The sequence below is a fragment of the Onychomys torridus genome, chromosome 10 (assembly GCF_903995425.1).
Source record: "Onychomys torridus chromosome 10, mOncTor1.1, whole genome shotgun sequence".
NCBI classification, from domain to species: Eukaryota; Metazoa; Chordata; class Mammalia; order Rodentia; family Cricetidae; genus Onychomys; species Onychomys torridus.
This window is the reverse complement of record NC_050452.1, coordinates 86,877,962-86,903,558: the sequence shown is the minus strand read 5'-3', so window position 1 is coordinate 86,903,558 and position 25,597 is coordinate 86,877,962. Positions and strand designations below refer to the sequence as shown.

The window sequence follows — 25,597 nt, the reverse complement described above, 5'->3', positions numbered from 1 at the left end:
CACAATTTATGAAAATTATTTGATCATTAAAAGCCATAAGCAAACTTGACAATGACTACCCCAAAACTGCCACCAGAATGAACTATAACAGATTGTCACCCATTTTAAAATTTAAAGAATCTTTTTTTTCAATAATGTATAGAAAAGAAAGTTCACCACAACCTAATGTTAAATAAACTTAAACATAAAACCTTTGCTTATTTTAGAAGACCAAAAGAATTTTGGGGCACCGAAGATATCATTGTAAAATGTTATCATGTGTTCATAAATCAAAAAATATAAAAATGTTCTTAACTGTCTCCCTGTGGGAATTTATCATAAGACCATTAGTCACTGTAACTACCAAACTGCAGAGAGCTACCACATCACTGCTGATCAGTGAACCACAAAGAAGCTAAATGCCCAGTTATAAAACAAAGGTTCAATGCATTCAGAATACCTAGTGACCAAATTCAACAGGTATGAACTAAATTATGTTCCGCCCATCAGATGCAGCTTTTGAAACATAGACACCTTGCTCAGAACTATCTTATTCTCCAAAGGACCATCAGCAAAGCTGAAGTCAGCTACCTCTGTACCATCAAAATTCACTCATAAAAATATGAAATAGAAAATAGGCTATGAGTTGAGTGTCATCAAAAGTCAGCATCATACAGAAGGAAATATAAGCGTGGAAAGAATCAGTATAGGTCATTACAGGGTGCTCATTGGTTGATTATCATCCATCTTAAATTGACAGGCTATTTTTCAGACCATCTGTCATACATCAAACATCCTCTCTCAAGATTTGTTCTCTTCATGGACAAGAGGTTTTGTCTTCAGTAAATTCCATCTGTTTATGGTAGCATGTGCTACAGCACCAGAAATACTAATGTACTCTGAGAACAGACAGGAACAACTAATAGGAACTATAGAGTGAACAACAAAAGGTATGATGGTCAGAAAAAAATATTCCTATATGGTTTTAGGGGACAATGGTAAAATTACCAATGGAGATACGCTACACTTCCATTAAAACAAATCTAATCTCTCTGTTCAATACCTGCACAACCCGCAGTGGACTCTTCTGTGTTCCCTGACCTGTGACTAATTTCACAGTTCCATGTACTTAGTATCAGTGAATGGCTTACTTCAGGAAATCCAGTGTTCATATTTTATGGAAAGCACCAAGAAATATTCCATATGTGCAAAACTGAAGGATTCCTCTACTTTACCAAGCTGCACAGTGAATATTGTGGAAGCCATCATTACACCGTCTACTACCTTCATCTTTCACTGTTCATTTCATTATGCATAAAAATCAATCAATGCATCTTGATAAGCACCAACTATATCCCAGATACTCTTCTTGGCACCAAGGATTAAACAATAGATGAGGGAGAAAGAAAAATCTATCTCTCTCCTCAATGAATTTGCACTGCCATCGAGAAAGTATAAAATATGTGGCTGATTCAGACCACTGTAACTGTTGACTGAAATGATAAAGCAGATGAGGTATTGAGAGAATGAGATGGGAAAAGGCAGACTGTTAGGCATCTTTGAGCAGATGGCTGAAATGGGTAATTGACAAAGCCATGGACTGTCAACACCTGTAAGAACCTAAGCAATATTATAAATCCCTTCTGAAAGATCAGAATAAAAAAATGTTATTTCCATTTTCTGCCCTTTTGTGCTGATGTCTCTGAGAAGTTTAGGGAAAGCCCATGGCTGCTGAAACATGTGGAGTCCTGCAGACTGACTGATATCCTCTTAGAGAGTGGCCCTATGCCACCAAACACAAGCCCCTTTCACAGGAGTGAAGCTATGTGAAGCTTTCTAATGCACAAACTTGCAAAAGGCCAAACCCCTTACATCTTTACCAGGTTACCTATAGTTTGGTATTTATGCCAAGCAGAAATAGACATGATCACCTGGAGAAAAATTATTTCTCTAGACCCTTTCTAGGGTTCATCATTCTAATGAATTTTCCCACAGCTCCTCAACTCTCTAACCTTATTAAAAGAGTGTCAATCTCTTTCCCCTCAACACTATGCTGCTCAAATTCTGTTTACATAGGGCTAAGGTGATTTTGTTTACCATCTTCTATAGTATATTTAAACCTATTTTGGATATTAAAATAGGCAAATATAAATGATACATTTGTCAGGGGGGTTTGTTGTTGTTTTGAAGAAGAATTTCCTCTTCCACATCTCTGCAGTTACGTTTTTCTACTTGACCACTTACAGGTGGCTAGGAGCAAAGAGAGCTACCCTGCCATTAACCAAATAGAAGCCTCACTGAGAAGTATCAACGGCCCTATGTTTCGTCAATTTAACGTCCAGGCATTTGCCCTGGCCAAGCAGACACAGCCAGCCAGCCAAGACAAACAAATGGGTCTTGGCATAAGGAGGGGCCAGTTTCTGGAGACAGCCCCTCCAGTCTAAACTTCTTAAGGACTTGGTATAAACGTGCTTTTATTGCTGAGGTGCTGTTCCATCTAAACGGTGCAGATTCAAGTCACACACTGCAGCCTTTCACTGGCTCTGTTGGCTTAAGGTGTGTGCGGCTCAGTGACTGCATAAACCTGCGTCACAGCTACCTGCAGCTCACTCTCTCAATCCCCAAACCAAAACGCTGGGAGCCCCACTGAACACTGACTGCTTTATCAAAGAACAGTTAGAGTAAAGGGAGATGTTGGACCCCAGAGCCTGTCCCTGCTTCTGCCCCCAGCCCCACCCCTACCCAAATCCAAAGGAGTTATAGGGGTCAAAACGCTTACAGGTCCGCTCTGTTCCTCCAACCTGGCGTTTAAGTTTCAAATTCAGTATGTCAATGTCCCTCCCTTATTTCTCTCCTAGAGTCTCTCTCGGCAACCAAAACATTTCTTAAAGGTTGAAATTTGTGGGCATGTGGGTGGGAGAGATGGGGTCGGTTTTGAAACCTATAAAAACTAAAAATAATTTATGAAAATGCCCACATTTTAACTGTAAAATTTAAATCACCAGTAACAGTATTGGACATTTACATTTGTACTGGATGCTGGGCTAAGTGCTAGGAAGATGAGGGCAAAGGAGATACTGGGTGTCAGTGTGGGTCCAGGAACTAATTTGATCTAAATTGTTGGCAGTGATGAAGAGTAAAAATTGTAACAACCTGACAGTTGGTGAGATGTGGATGCCCACAACTGCACAAGAACAAAAAGAGGTCCTATCAAGTGACAATCCAGGACTCTGTGAGCCAGCTGAGAAAGGAAGTCTCGGAGCTTCTTAGAGTTTCAACTGTGTGACCTTTATCCTGGGGCTTTTAGATGTGTATTTAAATGGGGTGTGACCAAGAGTCATCAAGGAGTCATGCTCTCAGGAAGTCTTAGCAGTGTCCTGGAAGCATGGGGCTTTCAAGGCATGCCAAGCAATCCACAGAGGTACAGGGGGTGAGGGGAGTGGGGGATGGGGGGGTGGGAGGTGGGGGGGGGCGTATCAGTATGTGTATCGGAAAGAAAAGCACTGGCCCTCAAGAGGTCTATAATCTCACTCAGGAGAAAAAAAGTAAACAAACAAATGTTTATGTTAGTAACAGTAACAGTACTGAAGTGATTCTGAATCCCAAAGATCTCAGAGTGGTCCCCAGAGTATTTTCTACCTATTCACTACTTGAAGAAAAGGCCTGAAGGTTCAAGTGGAGCCAACCATGTAGAAGAAAAGCAATGGGAACAGCAAGAAGAAGAAACAAGTTAGGGGATTTCTAAAAGAACAAGTAGGTCAATGTGGCTAAACATAGCCAACCAGGTCAGGGACAAAGACAGTTAGTTCACCAGGTTCAGGAAGAACAAACAGCCAACCCAGGTCAGGAAGGTGGGCTGAAGGCTCTTCTCAGCCAATGCTTGCAATCACTGTGAGGACTCAGATTTTATTCTGACAGTGAGGAGAGCAGAACAGTGGAGAGACAAGGGACAAGAAAAGGTCAATCACTGGCTATTAAGTAAGAGACAAGACAAAGAAGTTCTATATTCTACTGCAAAAACAGAGCAGTTCTAGATAATGATGTGTCATACACTGCCAAAGGTTAGAAAGATTTTGAAAGTTCTTATGATAAAAATAATAAGTACTGGAGGACATACACACACTTACACTGATTTGAACATAGCATTGTGCATACATGTATCCAAACATTGCTTGGGCCCCATGTTCAGTTTTTTTCTTTTGTTTTTTTTTTTTATGCATCAGTTAAACAAATTCTAGAAGTAATAGGAGTCTAAAGGGACAAATTTTCCTTTCGTTGGATGCAATAATTTTATTCTGCTCCTCCTATCTCTCCAGTGGCATCTTCTGTCTATCTCTAAAGGATTTACTTCATGTAATTTAATGTACTGCCTTCTATTCTTTGGGTATATCCTCCTGAGCATTTTTATCTGTTGTGGAAAAGAATGTGCCTTTATCTCAGAGAGACAAAGTTTGAACTCTAATCCCAACCAGTTCCAAGTTTGTGGTCACAGGTAGGACATACAGCCTCTCCAAAGCTGCTTCCTCATTTGTTAATAAAAGATGGAAGTATTTCACTGTTCCTGGCAGACTGAAGATTCTCAAGCACTGTTTCAAGGTTGAATTTTATTTTGTTTCCATCTCTCTCTCCAGCAAAACCCCCTTCAATAAATATTGTTTCTCTCTTCTATTTTCCATAATCACCTAAACCAGAAGAGTCATCCATAGCCACTCCAACCTCTTCAGACTCAACGACTAACTGCTAAATCTGCAGATGTAAGTTCATAAGCACCTCCTTATTTTGTGCCTTGCCATTAATATTGTACCTATGCACCTCGTTTACCTGCCGGTTATCTTTTTAAAGTCTAAAGTAGCAAGACTATTAAGACAATAAATTAAAACATCCCAAATGTCTGTTCAAATACAAATATTTTAAAGGTATAAGTATGCAATGATTTTAGATTTCCCAAGTCCTGATTTTTTTAAGGTACTTTATAACTTTACTAAAAATTATCCTCCATGGAATTCATTTATACATATGAGGATCCTGGTCACTTGTATGAAGGGGCTCTCCGTATGTCTCTCCATATTGATATGATAGATATGGATAAGTAATAGTCTATAAAATCATATCTAAATACAGAATGCCTTATAACATATGCCATGAAAGCTTTGCTAATGTCACAGGGAGTATCAGCCCTTCAAACACTAATTTTTCAAGGAGATTTTAACAGATTAAATTAATAATGTCCAAATTGAGGTGCATTTAAGAAAACCAACAACAAAAATCAGTCTCCTTGACTTGGTTCACAGCTTGTTTTGCCAATTCATATCATATGATTGATATCCCAACTGCCAGCCACATTGCATCTCATTTATTTCTCATATTTAGGAAAGAAATCTCCTTCCTAGGTTTCAGGGGAAAGACTGCATAGCATCTACATGGCCAGGAATAATGACTGAAGAGTTGTTCAGAATATCCCGCTCACAGTTTGCTTATGTATAATTATAAATCAAACCACAATCATAATCAAACCCTACCCACTTATAGATCATTATGTATTTAACAAGTTAGCACTCTTGTGCCCCCTAGTGGAAGAATGAATGAATATTGTGTTTGTTTTCTCAATAAAGGAAAAAATTAATTATTCAGATATATATTTAAAAGATACAGTAACATGGACCTAGAGGAAAACCAAATAATACTGTTCTGCTAACAAAAGGCAGCAATAAAATGACTCCTAACAATGTTCTGCTATACTCATTGATCAGTATCTTGCTCAGACATCATCAGAGAAGCTTTCTCTGCAGCAGATGGGAACAATACAGAGACCCACAGCCAGACAATGTGCAGAGAGTGAGATCTTGGAACACTCAGCCCAAAATGGGATGTCTCCATCAATCCCTCCCCACCAGGGCTAAGGAACTTTGTGTAAGAGGAGGCAGAAAGATTCTAAGAGCTAGGAGGATAGAAGACATCAAAGAAACTTCTAGGTACCTGCTAGGTACAACAGGACTGATGCACATATGAACTCACAGATACTGTAGCAAAGTGCACAGGGCCTTCATAGGTCTAAGCCAGATGGGTCCCACCACTGAGAGAGAAAGCAGACACAAGCCCCCATCCTTAACCCAGGAACTATCTCCAACTGGTAACTGCTTGCAAATGAAATATTATTCTCCAGTCTCACTGGGTATACAAACTACACTTATGTGCGGGCCCCACGCCCACCAGTAGATTGCGAACACAAAATGAACTCAATGTTATTTTGGGGGGGGGGGTTGTCTTACAGTGCTTTGTTTGGGCATTTTATTTTTAACCTAATGAGTCTTCTGCTTACATATTATCATGTCCAATTTTAGTTTTGTGAGGTTTCTGTGTGTGTAAATGTGTGTGTCTCCAAGTCTGTATCTATATACTTCTTGTGTTTTACTCTTCGGCTCTTTTATTCCTGTGCGTTTATTTTGTTCTATTCTGCTTTGTTTTTCTTTTTATCTTATTTTGTTTTTATTATTATTTTTGCAGATGCCTATTTATTTTTTAATGAGATAAGAGAGAAAGGAAGAGGATGTGGGGAAGTGGGAAAGTGGGAGGATCTGGGAAGGGTTGAGAGAGGGGAAACCACAATCAGAATATATTGTATGAAAAACATCTATTTTCAATTTTAAAAAAAGACACAGCAACAGCTAATCAGTCAACCATGTAGCTAAAGGGGCCAATGAAAGCTGACACAAAGATACTTTACTATAATGAAAAGAAATGTTTTGACTTACAACCCCAGCCCTTAAGAATAGTGTAGTAAGCCTAGTTCCCAAGCACAGAGGCTCCATTTCCTCCCTTACTAAGGCTGACCACAGTGCCTTTAGGTCATTATAGGACTTAATAATATACACTGAGGGCCTTGCACAGGACCTAGCATTTACCTGGCCATTAATAGAACTAGCTTCCATCTCCTTTCTTTGCTATCTGACCATCTGCCCCCTAAGAACCAGCACGTGGTCTCAAAATTTATGTATGTGTACATGTGTGTGTGTGTGAATTTACGTGTACCATATATTTGCCAACCAAGGCCAGAAGATCATGCAGATCCACTGGAATTAGAATACAGCTGCACAGTGTGGGTCCTGAGAATTGAATTCCAGTCCTCTGTAAGAGGAGAAAGTGCTCGTTATCACTGAGCCACCTCTCCAGCTCCAGCACCAAAGACTTTTCCCAATGTTCCATACTTCATGATTAATTTCAAAGCAAAAATCAAGTCATGTGGATCAAGAAATGTTTCTTAAGATTACATGCAGCTCCCTGAAGTCATACTATATAGCAAAATGATTTTGCACTTTTTGGTTGGTGAACTCCTAGGGACTCCTGAGGGGCATTGTCTTAAAGGCATTCTTTGAGATGCAAACTCTACTTACCTTTATATGGAAAGGTCTATTTCCTCTTTTTCTGTTGGTATTTGCATTGCTGGGGTAAAACCAGCAGTGAGTAGAGTGTGGGGTTTTAGTACAAATCAAGGAATGATGTATAAAGACTTGCCATATTCTTCACCATACTTCCACTTACAGTGATAATTTTTTAAAGCTGTGGTACCTAACAATGCCCTGCTAAAGCAGTGACAATTCATCAACTTTATTAAATCTTCAGTCTTAAATATGAAATGGCTTCCATCTTATGTGATCTATATGGGTATTGCATGGGCAAACAGCCTTCAAGTGCCTACCAGTATGCAGAGGGAACCACAGGGATAATCATCCATGGCTGTGTACAGTGTCAACCGAACCACTCCCCTTCTCATGGAATGCAATTTGAAATAATGACTAACACAAATTATAGTTACTCAAATGTGGGTATCTGTAAACACATACTCTAAAAAGAGAATGGAATAAACCTATCTCTTTCATGAAAATAAATGATGAGATTTGTTGTCAATGATGAAATTAATGCTTTCAAACAAAATCAGAACTTTGGGATATTTGTATCCACTATGAGGTTGATAGCCTCTGATGCTAACAGATTTCTGGTTTGATATATATAATGTCAGTGCTGCAACATCCCACAACTCTAGAAACAGGACTTTCCTATTGACCAGTATAGGAAAACACACAATCACAAACTCACACAAGAGTCCCTAGTGTTCTGGACTTTTAGTTTTAACAAAGTACAAAAATACTTCATATGAATTTACTTTCCACACTGCAAATAAATGAAAATGATACAATTGCTATATTTTCATGTATAATCAAAGAATAGTCTATGTTATGTTATATTAAAAGTTATTAAAATATTCCATTCCCTTTTAAATATAACACATTTAGGAGATGTTCTGGTTAGTTTTTTTGTCCAAATTGACACAAGCTAGAGTCATCTAGGAAGACGAACCTCAGTTGAGAAAATGCCTCCATCAGATTAGCCTTGACTAATGATTGATGTAGGAGAGCCCAGCCCATTGAGACAGGCACAACCCCTGGGCTGCTGACCCTTGGTTGTATAAGAAAGTGGGCTGAGCAAGCCATGGGGAGCAAGCCATGGGGAGCAACCAATGGGGAGCAAGCCATGGGGAGCAAGCCATGGGGAGCAAGCCGATCTGCGGCAACCTTCCCTGATCTCTACATCAGATCCTACTCAACTTGAATTCCTGCCTCACCTTCCCTCAATGATGAACTGAGATTGAGATGTGTGACCCAAGTAAACCCTTTCCTGCTCAAGTTATTCTTGGTTACAGTGTTTTATCACATGTTAATAGAAACCTAACTAGAACAGAAGACCAGATTTTCTTTATATATTTTAATTAATTAAAAGATAGGAAAACATGTGCTCCATTAAGCCCAATATTAAGAGATGAGTGAAAAAAAATACCATATTGATGGATGTTTCTGAAAATACATTGTTTATAAAAAGTTATTCACATTCGTGTACCATGTTTAATTTCTCTTAAGTACATTTACTATTGTTATTTTAAAATAAATTTTAAAAATCAATGTACTAAACTTTTATCAGTTTGGGGTTTTAATGTAAGGATAGCTAGAGATGACCTACATAAGCTCTCTCCTAGCCTTTAATAAATTCTTAGAGTACAAGGGTCCTAAAACCAAGCTTTTTGAGTGAAGAATGCAGAACAGGCGAGATCACATCTCCCTAGTCTCAAGCCAAGATATGGAGAGCTGTGTAACCAAAGCAGATACCTAGGATTCCTGAGATAAGTACCAGGAAAGCCTAGAAACAAGAACGGAGTTTCACATCTGGAAATCTGGTCTAGGAAAAGGAAAAGAGTACCACAATATAAATGGCAAATAGAAGGAGCAACAATGTTTTTAGAAATATTCTGATATTCATACATTCTCAATTCCACTGCATCTGAGTTTTGCTAAAGCCAAAATTCCATGCTCCATAGAAGAAAAGAAGCCTATAAAAAACAAACTACATACTGATCATTTTTCTTCTGAAAATAAAATCCAACCTCTGGTACTGTAGAATATATGCCAAGAACAGAAATATCTGTGGCAAATATCTTTTAACAACATGCAGAGCTATTTACTGTAGGTTTATAAAACATATAAAGGTACTTATACAGTGCTTTTGAACATAGACAGAACTTGCTTCTGCTTCCAAAAATGGGGGGGGGGGGAATCCTACTTTCATCACTAAATAGGCTAATTAATCTACCAGCAAGTTACTAATTACTTTAAAGTTGGTTATATGACAATGTTATCATGTTCCAAACTCAATATATACTTGAGAAAAGGTGTCAAAATCAATTCCATTCAAAATAATCAACTGTTTCTTTCACCATGAAGTTTGGATGAATTGCAACATATAACAGAAAAATCAGGGTTGTGCCAAAAAATGATCAAATGGGAATAAATACTGGATATGCAACACATGAAACAGTAAAAATGAAGGATGAAATTTAATTTTTTTATCCACAGATAAATCATTCTACAACAGTTATCATAAGTTAAGTATCTCATGAAAGCCCATTAATGATTTGTTTCATGCTAAGAAATGGGTCATTATTGCTGGAGACATCATACATTTTGGTTGCAGGATATGGAAAAATCAAGCTGGAACTGAGTTGGAAGCTTCCTCCCTGCTGGCTAGTGCTCCTAGTACCAGAAGGTGTTATGCAGACTGCTGGGAAAGGCAAGTCATCAACAGTCTTACCCAGATGTGCACCCTATGAAATACAATGATGACTTGTCAGGCAAGATGTGCTCACTGGAACAAAAGTGACATGAATATTATGGGGGCAACCAATGGCTTTTTGCTTGGATTTGAGGACGGCTCCACAGGAAGGACCCCATGCCCTCTACTGTGAACCTGGTCAAGAGCTTGTTTTGCTAAATGGGTGTGTAGTCAAATTGCCTTCTCAATCCACTCATATATTTATAGCCAGAGGTTACAGTTTTTCTACCTCTTCATTGGAGGAAACTCATTGCAGTGGACAGTGGTTAATGGAGAGACTCCTAAGTTCTCAAAGTGCTGCAAATCAATGATGGCATGCTCCGTCCTAAATGGGTTGCCATTCAAGGTTCTCTATACAAGAGTCAAGGAACATCGCAGAAGAGTGTACAAAAATAACTCATGAGCCAGTGTTGGGAAGGTGTGCATAAAAAGACATCTTCTGGATATGGAATACTCATCACACTCAGGAACTCACAGCAGCTGTGGTTACCTGCACAACATTGGGTTCTTCAACCTCGCAGCATGGAAGTGAGAGGTCCTTATTAGGTTCTGACACTCACTGAGCAAGGGTTGACAGTTTGTGGCTACAAAGCAATAGGATGTCACTTTCTTTAATGATGTAGCCATTGATAAATAGTCCATGTTCCTCCCACCCATGCTCATGCAAACCACCCTAATTAAATTCTCTCTCTCTCTCTCTCTCTCTCTCTCTCTCTCTCTCTCTCTCTCTCACACACACACACACACACACACACCCACACACACACACACACACACACTCTCACACTACATGAAAGTACAAGAGGGACTTGCTGGGAAGAAGTGTCAGTGGGGAGAGGGAAGGGTGAGAAGAGAAGGCAATGGGAGTGAACATGACTAAAATTCATTTTACACATGTATGAAACCATCAAAGAATAAAAAGAAATTATGGGTCAGAAGCTACATGCAGTGACACACACATCTGCAATCCTAGGACTTGGGAGGCTGCGACAACAGGCCTTAGTTCAAAGCATGTACCACATAGAAAAAAGTTGCCTCAAAAACAAATAGAAGACACAGATAAACCAAAAGACCAGAATTCAGTTTGATACACCTCAAATTCACCTGTAGTTACTGATAATAATGTATATTAGTATGGGGGAAATTCCCCTACAGTTATCACAAGACACAAATAACAGAAAAATTAGAGTGCTCAAATAGGAATAAATATTGGGCACATGACATATACAACAGGGAAAATGAAGGGTAAAACAATAAAAGGTAGAAAGAGAAGGATGGATCATTGTTGTAAGAGTGAGTGCTGGATTGTTGTGTCTTTATATATCACAGGTGTGGTGCAGGAAAAATCTAGCATCTCAGAAATATCAATATGTACATTAAAAAAAAAAAAAAAAAAAACAAGAGTATGTTCTCTTAGTCAAAGTACCAAGAACAGGTCAGCCACAAAAGACAAAACAAAACAACAAAACAAAAACCCTTTTCAACAATAACAGCTGCAGTTCAGCCACAGACAAGGAGGAATACTCAAGACCAACACAGCCATGTTCACCCCAGGTTAAGTGGGGCGTCTAGACTACCACTTTCTTGGAGGCGGGCAGGATGGGCGGTCAGAGTGTCTCTCAACATTTCTGTGTGAGTAAGAAACCCTGGTAATGAGAGGGGAGTTTCATATCAGTGAGTAACCAGCCCTTCCTGACTCTATTGTGTTGTGAGTAGGTTCAAAGAAGATAAACAGTGTCATAGGAGGCACCCTCTCCCCACGGGGGTGCTTTGATGGTATGTGAGTCCTTAGTTCTTTCATCATTACAGGATGAGATGAGCTCTCAGTGGAGGCCACACTCAACATGATTACAGTGAAGGCATGAAGGCGCAGCCTCTACTCCTCCACAGTGGCCATGCGGAGTCACTGTCCTAAGGTATGACTCGCAGCCAAGAGCTTCATCTCTGCCTGCAACAAGGCAGCCTCTCCCTCACTCCATCTGTCACAGCAATGTCGGGGAGGGATGGGTGAGAGCCAGTTAAAACAGATTTCAGAAAGATCCAAAATATCATAACACATGAAAAACCTCCAAATTTCAATTTAAAAAAAAAAATCACTCCTCACAGCAAAAGTCTGGAACATACCAAACTAACCTGACAAAAGAAAATGGGCACTGGCACTGAGATGATTAGAGAGAAGTTATCCGATAAAGATTTGAGAACAAACATGGAAAAAATGTTCAAATCAATTACAGTCTTTACAAAAGGAGAGAGGAGAAAGAGAAACTTCAGTCGGAAAATGGAAAAAGTCATAAACACATTTTCACATGTCTGGAGGAGCTATGACTGTGACGTATGCATGGACAAGGCCACTTGTCACCAGGGAAACCCAAACTGGAAGAATATAGGGCAATCTTGCCCCTATCAGAAGGGCTGCCCAGACACAGAGACACACGGCACTGGAGAGAACACTCACACATATATGCCAAAGGGACGGTAAAACAAAACGCCCGTTTGGAAAGAGCGAGTTCACTTCTTACTCTAAAGAGACATAAAGCATGTAACCAGTAACTTCACATTGTAGTATTTAACCCAAAGAATTGGAAGAAATACACTCTTAAAAAACTACATATGAAGGCTCATAGCAGGTATTTAGAACAACAAAAAACTATAAATAAATAAATAGATAGATAGATAGATAGATAGATAGATAAATAAATAAATAAATAAATCCAGTAAATGGTTAAATAAAGCCTATTACATCCCTTCTCAGGGAGACTATTTGGCAAGGAAATGGGGCAAACCCACCCCATCAATGAGTATGACTTCATGTATATAACTTTCCTTTTTACATAAAAGTTCTCTTTCCTTTCTGCCCTCCATATTCTTCCACATTTACACCTTTGCTCTCTTTCTAACTCGTGACCCTTTTTTAACTGTTTTTGCTACATATATATATATATATATATATATATATATATATATATATATATGCTTATACATATGTTTTCATCATTATCGTTACATACATATATAGGTATATACATATCTAATATACATATGTATTTCTAAATACAGAAGTACAGCCTCCTCAGTTCTTACGTACCATGTGCATATTTTCAGGGACAGCCATTGTGTATCAGATAACCAATTGACATGATCTTCCCTAGAGACCATTTCTCTTGCTCTCAGCGTCCCTTACAGGGTTGAGGCCTCACCAGCTTTCCTCATTCTCTTTAGTATGTCAAGTGTTGTCCTTGTTCAGGTCATGTTTGTGAGACTTCATGGGTGCCACCTCTGACATTTCTGGGATACACAATCTCACAGCCAACTCTGGTTTTTAAAATCTTTGCACCTCCTCTTCCACAGTGATCCCTGAGCCTTAGGTGTGGGAGTTGTACTGTAGATGGGTCCAGCAAGCCTGGGACCCACAACTCTGTATTTTGTTTGGTTGCAGTTTTCTGTAATGGTCTAACGTGCTGCAAAAAGAAGCTTCTTTAGTGAGTAGTGAGGACTCTACTTACCTGGGGTTATAAGGACTAAAATAAAAATAGCATTCTAAAATTACTTATTCAAATTGTGTGTGTGTGTGTGTGTGTGTGTGTGTGTGTGTGTGTGTGTGTGTGCGCGCGCCTTTGTATGGATATCTGCATGTGAGTGAAGGTGCCCTGGAAGGCCAGAAGAGGGTTTCAGATTGCCTGGAGCTGGAGTTACCAGTCCAGGCAGTTTTGAGCTACACAACACATGTGCTGAAAGCTGAACTTGAGTCCTCTCCCACTGGGCCATCTCTCCAGGCCTTCTATGTTCTTCATATGGTAAAACTGTACAAACAAAGGGTATATTAGCAGTTTCCAGGCTTATGAAAGGGACAGGGCAGGAAGAAGGAAGGCATTTTTAAATAACATAACTGTCCCAAATTACATCAACCTCTGCACCACAGTTGTTATACTTTACTACAGTTCTGTTTGTTTTATTGTTTTGAAACAGGGTCTCATTTCCCTACCCTAACCTTGAACTCACTATATAGCAGAGGATGACCATGACCTTCTGATAGTCCAGCTTCTATCTCTTCAGTGCTAAAACTATAGATGTGTACCAGTGTACCTGGTTGTTTAATTCCAAGCTTTGTGTATGCTAGAGCAGCACTCTACCAACTGAAGTATATTCCTAGTCCTTTCTTGTACTAAATTTTTATATGAAATTTTCTCATTTGGGAAACTAAATAAAAGTTACATGAAACCTCTGTGTTAGTTGATGGGACAGATGTATTATTTCTTATAAATGCAATAGAATCTATAGTTTATTTAACATTAAAAAAGACAAATTTATTTAATATAGATGATCATTTAGTAACCAGGCCCTGATGTTATATATCCTTAATAAGTCTCCAGGTAAAACAGATGTTATTCCTCTGGGGACTTGGTATAGAACCACATTGAAGCCCAGACAATCATTCATGAGAACATATTAAAAGATTTTAAAAAATCACAATGATCATCTCAACAGATAGCACAAAACATATTTTTTAAAAATTCAACATCCATGTGAGAGAACTGTTTAAACAAACTGAAAATAGAACACAACCTTTTCAACATGAATGACTATATCAATATAAAATTTACAACTAACACCACAATGATGGAAAATGGCTAGATGCCTTTTCTCTGTAATTAGAAACACAATGGAGGAATTCTCATTCTCAGGTAACATACTTGGTTTGCTCTGGTGTCAGACTGTAAGTATGCTGGATCCTTGGTTCTTTTTTGTTGTTGTTGTTGTTCTTTTGTTTTCCAAGACAGGGTTTCTCTGTGTAACTTTGCGCCTTTCCTGGATCTCACTCTGTAGTCCAGGCTGGCCTCAAACTCACAGAGATCCACCTGGCTCTGCCTCCTGAGTGCTGGGATTAAAAGCATGTACCACCACCGCCTGTTTTTGTTGTTGTTGTTGTTGTTGTTGTTGTTTGGAAGAACGTTGGTTCTTAGAAGAGTGGATTCTACACTGCTTCTCATGAACTTCTTCCATGCAAGAAATGTAACCATTTGGATAAAAGTAGAGGGGGAGAAAACCTTACCCAAAATTTTACTGATGTAGATGTATTTGCTCCAGTTATTCCAAATGCTAGTTCTTCCCATCCTATCTTCACATAATTGACCCCAGTAACTATCTTTCTTAACCATATTAGAACTAATATGTAGATGAGGAGTAAGACCTGGTAGTCCAGCCCCATAATCCCAGCTATTCATGTGGCTGAACCTGGAAGACTATAGACTAAGTTACACAGATGCAGGGATCTACCTGTCTTCACCTCTTCAGGGCTTGAGTACTGACTCATGCTCCCAACATGGCTTTGTGCAGGTACTGAGGATTTCAGCTCAGGTCCCTACACTTGTACAGCAAGCATTTTATCAAGTGAGTCATCTCCCTGGAACTTCATTTGTCTTTGAACTGAAAAGTTTGTAGATTTTGACCCATATTTCCCTCTCTCCACCACACCTGTCCCTGTAACCTCTCTTCCAGTTGTATGAGTATGATGGTTTTCAGTTTTACTTATAAAAGACATGATAACATTCATCTTCCTGAGTCTGATCTATTTCACTTAACTGGTCATCCAGGTTCACTTACACTGCTACGAATGCCGGTATTTCCTTCTTTTTTAAGTTGAAGAAATCCTATTGTCTATCATCATCCCCTTTTTCTCTTCATTTAATACACTGACAGACACTTATATTGTTTTTACATCTTGTTCATTAAGTGTGGCAATGAGCACGGGCTGAAAACCTCTCTGTGACAACTATTAAATTTTCTTTCTATTTGTAGCCCAAAGTGTGAGTACTTGGTCATGTGACAGTCCTACTTTTCATCTTTTTTTAAGAGCTCTATGCTATTTTCCAGTGCCTATCCTAAGTCATCCTTCCACAATCAGTTTGTGAGGGTCCATTTTAGATCTAGCACTGCCTTTCTGCTGGTAACAACCATTTCAACTAGTGTGAGGTGGGGTTTGCTGGTGGTATAGGTTTCTGTGATGAGTGTGGCGGAGCACCTTTCCATGTATCTACTGTCTGTTTGTCATCTTTGGAGAAGGGTCTGTTCAAGTCATATATTTTTAAAACAATTCTTCAACTATTTGTGTGATAAGAGTTCTTTACATATTAACCATTGAATATATGGTTTGCAAATGATTTCTGTATGATACCTTTACACTTCTACCTTGCTATATTCAAGTTTCTGAATTAGATCTAATCCTACTTGGCTGGTTTTGCTTTCAATGCCTGTACTTTAGTTATATACAAAAATGAAATCAATTTAAAAATGTATTACTCAAATCAAAGTCATGAAGATTTTTTTCATTGTTTTCTTCTAGAATATTGATGGTTAGGATCAAACGTTGAGACCTTTAAAATAACTGATTTTGATAAACAATATGAGATAAAGGATATGAATTATTCTTCCTGTGGACATCCAGTCTTTTCAACATGAGTTGTGAAACAAACTATTATTTGCCCCAGGGTATGCTCCTGGCATTTTTATCACAAGTCAGTTGACTACATACTCAGAGGTTTACTTGGGGGGTGGTCCTTCCCTTTTCATGTGGTGGTATCTCTAATCTAGGAAGAGGTAGACCTCAACTAATTATTAATCAAATTCAAATTTGGGGCTTATATATTAGTTATATTTTAGATATTTCCTATGCATTTAGAAAGCATGGAGTTGACATTCACTGCCTCTTTTTGCAAAAGGAACAAAAAAGAGATGTTACTGGTTAAACTCCTCTAGAGTCCAGTTTTGCAGAGCTGTGCAGCCAGTGCTACAGAGCAATAGCAACAGCAGAGTCAAAAGCAGGTGCAAAGCAAATACCCAGACAAGCATATAAATCCCACCTATTTGTTTCAGTCCAGATATCTCTTAATCACTCAGAGAGGGAGAAAAGGGGGCCAGGTATCTTTCTCATACTAATATATAATAAATGTATTACTAGATAAACCAAATCACTAGACTATTATGAACGTTTGTGGAAAACACCTTATTCTTAACATATATACTTAAGAATAACAAAAAGATGGACACAATGCAAATCTATATATCAGTGAGGACTTTTCATGGAAGCAATTCTGCATGGTAATCCTTACTGCATTATGGCACTATTTCTCACCTTTCTGTATGAATGAACATGTTCAAATACAAACATATTTATACCTGTGTGCTAGTTGATATGCTCTTGGGGCGCAAGGAAAACTTCCTTATTTCTTCTCATCTCATTTTTTTAGTGTGCTATAAATTTGTTAGGAAAATCAGTCAGACTTTGCTCCCCACCAAACCAGTTGTATCACTTACAATGGTGGCTTAGAAAGGAACATCCACAATCATATAGTAGAAGTTTTTAACCTTGTGTAGTTCCTGGTCACACCTTTGGTACACTTAGTTGAGTGTTCACACTTTGGACTTCAGTTGGCAAAGGCAATATTATCTACTCCAGTGTTCAGTGTGGAGATGTTACACCATGCAGAATAACTCCATCTTGTGGACTGTCACAACCAAGTTATCCAGGGCTCATTTTTCATCTCACAGACTACATCAGTTTGATCCTTTCCAACCTTCAGTGTGTGCTGAATCCTGATTCCCTGATGGATACTAATCCTCACAAGCATTGCTATGCCAGGCATAGGCAGATGAAAGTGGCCATCATCTCCAGGATTCACACATTACCCCCTCTGGAGGGCTTACACGTTGCACTTCCAGGACACACACAGCAGTCCCAGAGACCATGGAGTACACTAGACATCCACGATTTTAGTTGCACTGAAATTTCTACAAGGAGAAATCATCAACAGTAAGGTTTGTTTTAGAGTCTAGGATATGGGAGAATAGTAACCCTTTCTTATGCCCCTTTATTCAGTTTCTAAAGATGACAGCTAGGATTCTATATAGTTTAGTTTAAAATATCTCAAAAAACAAAACAAAACAAAACAAAACAAAAACTACCTACATCAGCAAGAATTCAGGTACATATCAAGAAACTTTCCCAGGCAGATACCATAACTTGAAAATTCAAAACCTATAGGGGTTTCTTCCTAGCACCCAGTATGTCTCCCAGGTATAAATCCAGTCCCTCATCTTTGGCAACTTTCCAAATCTGTACATCAGTATCATGCCAGCCTTGCAAAGGGAGCTTACCAGAAGCTAAACTCAGGCCCTGACTGAGAAAAGGCTTCCTTCCAATGGGATCCACAAATTCCAGATGGAAGCAGGGCAAGGCTGCTGGAATTGCTCTACCTTCATGGTGACTGTAGAAACAGAGACCCATACTGTGGGAATGGATCTACAGACAGTGCCACAAAACCCCAAGTATATTTCTAACATATTTTTTTAAAAAGTGGGATACATGAAGTTTAGCATCCACTTCATTAGTTCCTAATTTTCTAACTTAATCATAATATCTGTCATAGGTCAGAGAGCTACAGACACACACGTCTGGGGAACTTGGAGAACCCTGTCCTCCTCCTCTTGCATCCACAGAAAGGCTAGAGTTTAATATAACATTATGCCAAATGTTAGAAATATTTGATCAGCCGACAGCCTAGTGGCACTAAGAATGTCAGTATCATTCATGTTTCAATAAGAAAAAAAAAAAAGACACCAAGACTCAAACCCTCTGATGCTGGGGCGAAGGAAGCATGGAAGGGCTTTCCCTAGCAAGCGCAGCCCTGGGACGTGAAGGTGGGAAGACCACTCAAGATACAGACCAGCCTGGGCAATGTTAGCAAAGGCCACTGTCGGACAGGGGAGGAGCATGAGGGCTCCTACTGAAAATGCCTGCAGGGGAAAAAACAAAACTTCTATTTTCAGAAAAAGACGCTACATGCACGAGAATATGCTTTGATGGGAATATACGATCAACAATACTCTTAGTGTAGCTACTACACTGTATCGGAGGGACAATGCCAGCAGATTTCCAATAAAACCAAGGGAAACAGACAAAACATCCATATCAATCTAGAATTCTGTCACACACACACACACACACACACACACACACACACACACACACACACACACACCATCAGTTCATGCATGAGAAACACATCTCACACACACTAAAAACAAAAACAAAAAAACCAAAAAAACCAAAAAAATGTGATTTCAGCATATAAGATTCACCTCTTTTTTAACCATAGTAGAATTATTGGTCACTTGGGCAAAAAAGATGGTTCTATAGAAAATGATCTCAGTGTTCATGAACTAACCTCACAGAATTTGACTATCACTGATTCTACCCACAGGTTGACATCAGATCACCTGTAGTGATTTGGAATGTGGTCACAGGCTACCTATATCTACTCAGATGGAGCATTTGTTAAATTAGACTTTCAGCCTCCATCAGACGTACAAAGCTCATGAGAGACCTCCTAGGCACTGTGATTTTTACCAAGCACCCTGGGGTATCTCAGCCACTTAGCATACAGACATTGCACTAAAGGTTTGGTTCCCACCAGTGACTTACTGCAAGGTCCTCAGGTCATCAGCATGATCCTGAAGTTGACTATGGAACCACAACCCATCTCTTCCCCCTTCCTTTCACTTCTCTCCCCTTCTCTGAACCCCTGCAATGATGTTCAAGCTTGCCAGAGGTCCAGATAATACCTGATTTTGAACTACAGTTTACAAGCTAAATAAACCTTCTTACCTTTATAAGTTAACACAGGTATTTCATTATAATAATTTGAAGCTGACTAAATATACATCAAATAAAGTGTAAGAGACAAAACACTGGAAACTGGAGAGTCTGCCAACCATGTTAGAATGTATTTTACTATGGGTTTTTTTTTTGTTTGTTTGTTTGTTTTTTGGTCTGTTGTCTGAACTGCAATGAGAAACTTCTTACCATTATTAAAATATAAAACTATATCTAAAATAACAGATGGGTAAATTAACTGTGAATGTAGAATCTTAATAGCATTGTAGATGTCTTTATTTATAGTAAGTAAAATTCTGGCTCGGAAGCTGAATAGCATCCCAGCAGGAGAATCTTATTTCAGTAGGTCACTCTCCTGTTGGCAGATAAGAAGAGTCATTCAAGTCAATACAAATTCTACTCAGACAAAATGTGAGAACATATTTTTCACTTGGAAAAAAGAACATGCAAGCTGCTTTATCACCATCCCAAAAACTAATTTTCAATATCAAGCTGACCTTGGCATCTGTTGTTATATTCTATAATAATGTATTTCTGAGAGAGCTCTCACAGTGCTTTAATTCTTTTTCTTTGATGGAAAAAGAAGCAGTCTACAATGTAATACTCAATATGTCAACTGTACAGTAGTGAATGAATGGGGAAAAGTGGCAGAAAATATCCCAAACCAGTGTGTAAAGTATGTATGTGTGGGTGTGTCCATCTGCTGATGTGAATGTGCACACATAGAGATTCCGTTTCAGAGCACTCAAGTTTACTCTCTCACTTTCTAAGGAGCTGGCAAAGCACAATAGAAGTCTGTGGAAGGCCTCTTGTGTTCATCAGTCCAGCATCTTTTGTTGTTCTTGTGGTAACCACAGTACATGACTCTTTTTGAAAGAAAACCCACCCAGTCTCTGTGGCTCTGGTGGACTGTTATAGTGCCACCCTCTGAAAGGTGACTCAACTCAAGAATGATTCAATACTTTAATTCTCACAAAGGACCAGGCACAATGGGCTGGAACCAACCATCTCAATAGTCCAGAAAATGGGTTTTGATTAACAATTTCCTAGCTATCCTAGATTCCACTCTCTGGAAGCCTGAGTGCTTAGCTTTTCCTCCCATTTCTATGAATTACTAATATGATTCTATTCCCTCTTTCCTAATATTAGTCAGATACTATTGTTTTTGCCAACAATCAAAATCTCCAAAAGTAATAATAAGAGTAAGACATTCTGTGAACACATATTATTTGTGTTAGCTACTTGTGGGGTATTGTTTCTCAATAAGCATTTGAACCAATACAAAAGCACCACCTTTCTTCCAAGAAGGCCTTTCAGATTGATGGACAGTCAAGAGCTACCACTACAATAACTTGTGAATTTACCATGAAACTCTCCATAGAATTCTCGATGCTCTTCTGAGGGGCTTGACATCTCTTGCTATTAATGTCCAAAACAGAATTAAATACCTGGGCCCGTTGTGGGATATTTGATTGCACTGACACTCCAAGACTATTAATAAAGTTAACCTTGAATGGGGGGCTGTTTAGCAACTAGCTGACTGAAAAGCCAGGAATACAGATAGAGATATACACAGAAAGAAAAGGGGGGACTTGGATTTTTTGCATTTCTTTTCGATCTGAGAAGTGTGGAGAGAGGGTCAACTGGTTGTTTCTCTACCAATTTCTTGATCTATCAGGTTTTTACCCCAATATCTGACTCCCAAGTTTTTTATTAATAATAGGACATCTTAGATAAACACGTCATGGGCCTCTTATAACAAACATGCTAAATAATTTTCCCATATAACTACTGCCTTAATACATTATGCTTCCTTAAATCAAATATTTCCTATACATATCACACAACAGTTGTGGTTAGCATATGCACACATATCACACACAATAACATGGACCATGCTGAGAATTACTTGTCATACATTATAACGGACATCATTAGTCATGACTCAGAAAGCACATATTTGAAGGACAATAGACAAGCCAGGTACCTTATAAAACACCCATCAGAAGTCCCACTACAGAGACACACATACTCCCTCCTTCACCCTCCAAGACTCATCTTCATAAATAACCACTGCCAAGAGCTTGGCGTGTCAGCTTCTATGCTGTGTTCCACAATGACTCATTGAGAGCAACTGTTCTGAACAAATGAGTGGGAAGACTCAAATGGGTTAGCGGCAGAAATCTTGGGTAGACAAGACAGCACAGCAGGTCAGAACTCATTCTGCCAAGTTTGGTGACCTGAGTTCAATTCCCTGAACCCACGTGGTGGAAAGAGATGGCCAACTTCCTAATGTTGTTCTCTGACCTCCATGATGCGTGCTTATATACACACATACAAAAATATAAAATAAATGTAAAATCTCCATTCATAATTCCTGAACTGAAAAACTTGGATTTTTTTTTTTACTTATTTTCCTATTTTTCACTGAAACTATAGAAAATGGGAAGTATATCCTATTTTCTATTGGAAAATTGGTCAAAAGGAACCCAGGGTGTTTGCGATAGCAGGAAAAAGCAAGAGCTGGGAGAAAGTACTTTGCTTTTATTCAGAGTAACTGAAACAACCAAGCTGATTGAACAGTGCTACTTTGTGATAACCACACTTTGGTCACATTATTCCTAACTAGTCATTATTAGAGACTGTAAGTTATTTGTCTTTGGTTTTGTTAGGAACAATATTTTGAGCTCATTTGAGTTAACATTTCAAAAATCAATTTGAACTTCACCATAAACTCTAAACTCTTTGGTGTATATGAATAGTCAGTCTATCTGCAGAGTTCTGTTTTCATTGCTTAGACATTTCTCTGAGTCTTTTTTTTCTGGATCCTCTAAAAACAGGGATTGTCTACACATACGTGGGTAGAGGTCCATAGGAAATCTCAACCCTAAACCACTCTAAAGATTAGCTACTGAAAGAAACAGGGAATCCTTCAGGACCCTACACTGCCCAGTTTCAGTTGCTGCTATAATACCCTTGTCTTCAAGCACCTGTCACTGACCATGCACTCTCTCCAGAGATACCCACCCATCCCAACTCCCTACAAAGCATCTCCATTTTCAAGTCCTGTCCCAAGTGCTGTTCATATGCAGTGTGTCAAAGAGATATGAGTTAAATGCTTTTCTTTCTGTTTTCTACCTTTCCTAATTACGTGAGCTCAAAAGATCCAGCCCACTTTTGATTCTCCTGCAGAAACTCACTTTTTCCTTGGCAACCACATCACTTGCCAAATGTGGCGGAACTGCCTCAATGATGTCACAGAGCCTTTCTCTTTTCTCCGTGCTCACAAGCACTCCCCCGGTCGCTGCACGGCTACTGTGTGGCTGCTCAGCGAATTTCTAACCTCTTCCCTGCCACGACCTTTCCATTCCATTCCCCCCTCTAACTTCCTAACATTCTGGCTAGCACTCTGCTGTGTATTGCCATGGGCAGCTGTCTCCATGTTCTACCATGAAGCTACACTGAAGTTCTGGCCACTCACTTCTTCCCTGTGTTTGTCATGTCTACATTCACACTTCTAAGACTGCCATTCCTTCTTCCCCTACAGGTATGGTTACCTATTATATAAATGGTGCTTAAGGGTCTCTCTTCAACATCTTCTCTGGCTCTAAACTGAGATCACTCTTATTCTGTCTTCTACATGCCCATCTCTCTTCCCTTCCTCCTACTCTTCTCTTCTATCTCTCACACTCAATGTATCAACCCCTCTACCTTGCCACCATTTTTCATGCTATAGCAGTTGTTTCTGTAAGCTCTGCATAGCTAGGCCTTTCCCATCCATGATCACCAAAGACATCCAAAAACTGTAATGAATGTCATGATGATATAGGACCCCCAAGCCCACATAAGTCATCAAAAGTTCTAGGAGACTCCAAGTCATGTTACTCACACATTGAAGGTTTCTCTCAGCTTGTTTATACACACTTACCCTGATTCTGTGGGACACAGACATGAATCCTTTGAGATCTTGAGTAGCATAAAGACTTCAAGAAAGACATTTTCCAATGTTCAGAATTACCCCGACTCCCAGTGTTCAAAACCCAATCAAGATGACAATGCTTAGTCTTCCTCCCTGGGGTAATTTCTCTCTCAAGATATGCATCAGCTTTGCATCCAGATAGCTAGGAATCAGCCAGCAACTCTATCACCTATACCCTAAATACATGGACATTACCGCCAAGACTCAGGCCTTAAGGAAATCAATTTGAACTTCACCATAAACTCTAAACTCTAAGAGAACAGTCTATACTGCATAATATGTATCTTCTCCAAACAATTCTACCATTTCTTTCAGAATTAAAGCCCTTAATTCAAATATTGACATATGACAAGAAATCTGGGCCCTTTCTACTTAAAACTAGTTGCTCACAATGACCTATCTCTTTTCTCTACTTCAACAATCACACTTTCTTACAAATAGCAACTAATCTCTGAAACCAATTTCAAGATGGTATTAAAAGCAGTGAAAACCCTGACTCTGGCTCAGGTTGTCTTCAAGATTAAATAACATAACACATATAAAGCCTGTGGTGTCCTGCCTGGGATATAATCAGCATTCAATGAGGATTAGTTTTATTATGAAAGCCATATTTAAACTGTAATCCTCCCTAAGTTCTACAAAGCTCCATCTTCAAAAATAAGAGTTTAAGTCAAACATAAAAGTAGTTCCCTCCCTAAAATACTGTGTATTTCCTATAACTTCTGCTACATTCTGCCTGTCAAAAGTTCCATTTCAGTGGAGGGGCTTCCTATCTTGATTACCTCTCTTCACCCTGCAGCCCTACAATAAAGTTACAAGAGAAAGCGTGGCAATCACATGCAAACGAACACTTTCAGTAAGTGAACAAGATGATTTCAACAAGTTCCCAAGATGCTCTACCTACATCTCATTTGAAACAAGGTCAGAATATCTCATTTCCTATTGGAGATGACTTCCACACTTCCCATTGAAAACTCAGCTGTTAAGCTTCCTCTGAATTAAACGAGAAAGGAAATCCCCCAGGTTTCGAGTAAAAGTGTGGCCACCTCTGGAGAGATGGAGCCTGGGAGGGGTGGCAAGCTGAATTACTGAAAATGACAAGAAGAGAAGGGGGGGCATTTCACAGTCAAATCGGAAATGGTACATCCTTTCTCCTCCACATCATTCATAATCAGAAAACAACACTGCAAATGTTTCCGCCCACCAGTGGCCTTCTGAGTGGGTGCAGTGGGACAAGCCTCACCCACAGCATTCATAACAGACCTTGATCTTTTCAACACCTGTCAGGATTTACACACCCATTAAGTGAATCTTAATCTATCAAGTTTCTCTTCTACCAAGTAACTTTGCAGTTCCATCAAATGTCCTCTTCCTGCAAAATGAATTACACAGCACCTCCTACACTGTCCTCACTGCACTCCTGACGAGACGGAGCTCTTGCTTGTGGAGTCCATCATGGAGCTGTTTAGATAGAACACTGTATACTCAAAGGCCAGAAACTGAGGAGACTGAGGTCACCCCAAAGCCCAAGTCTACATTTCATCTCAGGTACTGTGGAAAGGAATAATAATAAAAAAAAAAAAGTAATTCTCTGAAATTGGGCCATTTTCATTACTAACTTTAGACTAAATGCAGGCTGATGATACTTATCACCAAATGGAATTTTTAAGTCTCCCACACCGTCTCTGTTCTATTCAGTTACCTCACTTATGTAACATTCTGCTTGGGAACTGATACAGAAATGAATCATCACCAAAAAAGAACAATCTTCTTTTCTGACAACATTAACAATGCCTGAGACACTTTAAAAA

General features: G+C 39.1%; 1 protein-coding gene across 2 annotated transcripts in view; it reads right to left on the bottom strand.

Moving 5' to 3' along the window:
- Adamts3 (ADAM metallopeptidase with thrombospondin type 1 motif 3) overlaps positions 1-25,597 on the bottom strand; it is a 221,094-nt gene that overhangs the window by 147,369 nt on the left and 48,128 nt on the right. The gene's annotated exons all lie outside the window — the stretch shown is intronic.